The following is a 4,599-nucleotide window of genomic DNA, read 5'->3' as shown; positions in this document are numbered from 1 at the left end:
GGAGGCCAGGCCCCGGCGGGCTCGGCGGCGGACAGCGGCCGGTGGGGGTGGGGTGCGGGCCGGCCCGGCAAACCCAGCTCAGCAGGCGACGGGGCGGGGCGAGAAGCCGCCCGCTCCGCCAAGATCCGGAGGAGGCGGCGGAGGTGGCACCAGGGGAGAAATAACTCAAGAGCAGTGCCGATTTAGGTTAAAGATGCTCCCAGCCATGGGTGTGCACGTGGAGTGCCTGAGTTGGTGGTGGGGGGCGGGGTGCACGTGGATGCCCCGGGCATCTGCAGGGCTCTTCCCCACCCCACGGGAGCTCACATTTGCACACGCCCACAGTCCCATCCCCTCTTCAGGCCTCAGGGTGGAGCTGGTGAAAAACAGCCAGCGCGTGGAGAGAGCTCACGGGAGGGAGGGGCCGGGGCGGGGATGGCCTCAGCGTGGGGGTGGGGTGTCTGAGGGCTGGCTGTCCCTTATCTCACACTCGCATCCGTGGCCAGAAGGCACTGCCTTGCCTGCCAGTCCATGAGCCCTTCTGCTGTGCCTTTGACTGCAGCTGCCGCTCCACGGAGGCAGCCCTGAGCTCCCCGACCTTGTCCATGGTCCTGCTGATCTCCACCTGCACACTCCCGCCTCACTGACGCAGCCGGACAATCCTTGCCCTGTGGCTCGAAACTGGAAACAACCATACCTTGGCGCAGCGGTTAGGGCTTTAGGAGAGAACTGAGCTTGTGGTCCTCGGCAGGTCTTCCTGTCAGTTAGGCAGGGGGTCTCTTGTAGGGGGCTGGGACAAGTGGCCCTCTGCCTGGTCCAGATGGGCTGTGGGACCCCAACCTCTTTGGTACTTGTTACTGCCCCCACTGCATGCACTCGGGCTCAGAGGACCTGCCCAGAGTTTCTTCTCAGGATGGGGTAGGGGCAGAGACCAGTCTTATGTGATGTGCCTTCTCCCTTAGAAATAAGCACCAGGAGCTAATGCTAGGAAAAGAGGCGTTTTAAAAAGATGGCCAAACTTGCACTATTCTCAGCCTCAGCCCCTGGTGTGTTGTGCCTCTGTGTGGAGCGGAATTCTGGAGGAGGTCCTCCTGGGATAGGCTGCGGGGGCTCCAGGTTCCTGGGAGGACTCCAGAACTTGGTGGCTCCCAAGCCGACAGTCCCAAGATGCCCGTGCTGGGGCCCTGAAAGGAGCTGCTGCTTTTGCAGTCAAGTCACTGAGCGTGGAGACATAGCAAGTCCACCATACAGCCTCACCTCTGGCTCCTCCCCAGCCTTGGTCCTACAGTCCAGCCAGACCCCCTGTTCTGTATTCCTCCTCCACTCCCAGTCTCTGTCTGGGCACACAGTGGGCCCCCTGCTTGCTCCGTCAGCGTCCCCACTTTTTAACCTGCCAGCTCCTTATCCTCTGTCCTTCAGTGTGAACGCCTCCCCTGTCTCTCCCTGTGGGACTCTCCAACACTGAAAGCATCTCCAGGGTCTCAGTCATCACTGTCCACCTATTTGTCTCTCTCCTTGGCTGGGGACTGCTTGAAGACAAGCAGCACCATGGCTGAGTGGCCTCTGAGTGCTTGCTGAATGAATGAATGAATGAATGAATGAATGAAGAATGAAGAATGAAGAATGGCAGTCAGCAGGGTCATGGCTGCTAGATACCAAGGAGGCTTGATGGAGGACAGGCCAGATGAAGAAGAGGGCAGGTGGATGGGTGGGGAGCTGTAGCTCAGTTTGTTAATCTTGGTTGTAGCAGAGGCCAGTGTCCACGGTGAGGGCAGCCACTGGGGTTGGGTTAGTGCCAGAGTTTCTGAGAAGGCACCCAAGACCCTGGGGCTTAGCGTGGGCCTTGCAATTATTCTGACCTTTGGGAAGAGGATGGCTCACATCTCCTTTTTGGCTGAGTCCCCACTATGGGAGCTGCAGGTTAAGGAGGCTGGCTGCCCATCCCTCATAATCTGGCCAAATCCAAGGAGAGGGGACAGGAGCCACCAGAAGGGAGGGAGGGGTGGGTCCCGTCCTTCCCTACCCTTCCCTTCCCTTCCCTTCCCAGTACCACCCCTCACTGCTGGTCTGAGCCCCTCACACACTGCCTGACCATGCATGGGGAAAGTGAGGCTCAGAGACTGAATTTTCAAAAGATGCATAAATCAGATTTGACCCCAGGGCCCCCAGTTTGTTTGACTCCCAAAGATCAAGCTAGGCATTGAGGTCCAGGGGGCAACCCTGGGTCCTCAGCTGGCCTGCCACTGGCCAGGTGCACTTCCTGTGGCCTCTTCCTCTGCTGCTTCTCCTGTCCCCTGTGTCCTCCAGCCTGGGACCCTAGGCTGGTGGCCTCTCCCAGCATTGTCTCTGTCATGCTCCTGCTCTCTCCAGAGGCTGCAAGCTGCAGGACTCTCTTCTTTTGGACTGCTCATGCCTAGGAAACTCATCATGGCCTCCAGCTCAGATCTCTGTCTGACACAGCCCGCCCTGAACGCTGGAGGGGTCTGGCCCTGATAGAGCCTTTGCTGACCGATTCTCCCTGCCCACTGAGGGTCATGGAGATGGGCAGGGTGTGGGTAGCTACAAAAATTCACATCAGGTCGATCTGCAGTGATGTCCCCCAGGACTGGGGTGACAACCAGCTTGGAATTGGGGACACAGTGCAGGCTGACAAACTCCATAAGAAGCCCCGTGACTCAGGCACATTCACATCCCTGTCACTTTGCACATGTGCCAGGCAGCACTCCCTTCCCGCCCCCAGCCCGGAGATGCTTCTGGGGTGCAGGCTGCCCCACCCGTGCCCCGGGGGCTCCAGGAAGTGAGCACATGGCCTCAAAAGAGACTGAAATGGTGCTTCATCAGACCCAGTCCTGTGGTCAAGGTCAGAACAGCTTGGCCATGTGGGACTGGGCACCTTAGGGAATGAGCTTGGGCTCCAAGCCTCATCTTGGCTCTTTTGCTCTGAAGGATAAGCCCCCAAGTGCCTACGCTGTGGACACCTAGTGTCCCTCTTTGGATGGTTGTCTCAAACCCTCTGCTGCTTCCCCTGCCCAGTGAAGCAGTGTGGCCCAAGTCACCCTCTGTGACTGGTCTGGCTGAGGCTCCAGCCTGCCAGTGGTGGCGAAGGTTCTGAACCGCCCACTTACCCCACAAAGCCTTCCTTCACTGCCACCTCCACTCTTCCTCACGCTTCCCCTCCGAGACACAGCAGGGAGCACCCACGTGCGACAAGATAGGGCCTTGGGGCGAAATGTCTCCCTGGCTGTCTCAGTGCAGGCTTCCTGGGCCCAGGTCAGCAGTCTTGAGGGCCCCAGGGGCCCCCACCTCAGGACTACTTGTGTCCTTCTTCCATTGGGAAAGAGGACTCTCTGAAGTGCCCTGGAAGTGGTGTGAACTGGAGGGTAGTGCCTGTCCAGAGATCCTGCCCAGGCCTGGCCCTGGGAGAGGTAGCCAAGTAGGAGAAGACAGGCAGCTGGGTCCTGCGGTCCCCTGGGGCCTAAACCGTCTGCCTTGCACTGCCTACCTTTATGACTGGGCTTTGGATCCCTCTTGTCCCCACAGCTCCTGGTCCAGACCTATGGCCACCTCCTTCCAGGCCAGGAAGTCTCCATCAAGCCTTTGCCCTCTTAGGGACCCAGCCCAGGCCTCCGCTCAAAGGCGCTGGCTGAAAGAAGGGGCCTGGGAGGTGGCGGGTACTGGGAAGGGACTGACCGAGTGGGCAGGTGAAGTGACACCGCCATCTGTTCTCTCTTTGGAGGGAAGGCTTCCTGTGCAGAGGCCGGGAGGGGCTGGAGGAGTGGCCACTGGGCCCTGGGCTCCCTGAGGTCCCAACAGCTAGGCCTTCTTTCCTGCTGAGGTGATGGCTGGTGGGCTCTCTCCCCCCAGATCCTAGGAGGCCAGACCCCTCCCTAGCAACTCTCAGAGTGCCCAGTTCCCCTTGAGACCGCCCATCCTTGGCCGAGGCTCGACCCCTCCTCCGGGACCAGGCACGTGGCCAGCCTCCTCCTTCCCCCTCATCCTCCTGCCGAGGTGGCAGCTCCACACAAGCCCAGGTGTCCAGGGCAGACTAGGCCCCTGCCAGACAACCACACGGCTGCTGGAGTGTAACTGCATCTAACACCTGTCTCATAGGCCCAGGGGCTCCTAGTTGTGGGGCGAGGAGCTCAGAGCTCCAAGGAGGTCCAGGACCTCACCCAGCCACACTGGCTGGAGACCTGCAACTCTGCTTCCGTCTGCTTCCCACGGCCCTGGTCCGGTTGCTGTGGGGAGCGTGTTTCAACCAAGCAACCGCGGGGTCAGGAGCCGCGGGAGGGCCTCGGCCCGGGAAGGGGCCGCGGCTGTGTGAGACCCAGAGGGTGGTAGCGACCCTGTCCGAAGCCCCCTCCCCCCTCCTCATTGTGGCCGCCGCGATGGCGTGGCCTGGCCCCTTCCCCGCCCCGCCACCTGGCCCGGTGCACACACCTTACCTCGGCCCGGGCACCTGGCTCATGCCACGCTGTCCTCCGGGCGTCTTCTCCTCATGGGGAGCCCGGCATGGGCGCTGGCGAAGCGGGCAGGAGGCCGAGGTGCTGGCCTGGCCGGCAGGGCCCAGCCGCGCCCCGCGCCCCGGCCTGGCCGGCCCCCTCTCGGCTGCCCCGAGCC

At 61.4% G+C, this 4,599-nt stretch overlaps 1 protein-coding gene across 2 annotated transcripts in view; it reads right to left on the bottom strand.

The window, feature by feature from the left end:
• Positions 1-4,593, bottom strand: part of FBXL16 (F-box and leucine rich repeat protein 16) — a 9,896-nt gene extending 5,303 nt beyond the window's left edge. The window contains exon 1 of one of the 2 annotated variants that reach the window (XM_029949270.1): positions 4,420-4,593. The gene's annotated coding sequence lies outside the window, so the exon portion shown is untranslated. The remainder of the gene's footprint in view (positions 1-4,419) is intronic. The other variant, XM_029949268.1, reaches the window with a different exon arrangement.
• Between the last annotated feature and the right edge of the window lie 6 nt (positions 4,594-4,599).

This window comes from Suricata suricatta, chromosome 8 (assembly GCF_006229205.1).
Source record: "Suricata suricatta isolate VVHF042 chromosome 8, meerkat_22Aug2017_6uvM2_HiC, whole genome shotgun sequence".
NCBI classification, from domain to species: domain Eukaryota; kingdom Metazoa; phylum Chordata; class Mammalia; order Carnivora; family Herpestidae; genus Suricata; species Suricata suricatta.
This window is presented reverse-complemented; position numbering and strand designations above follow the sequence as displayed.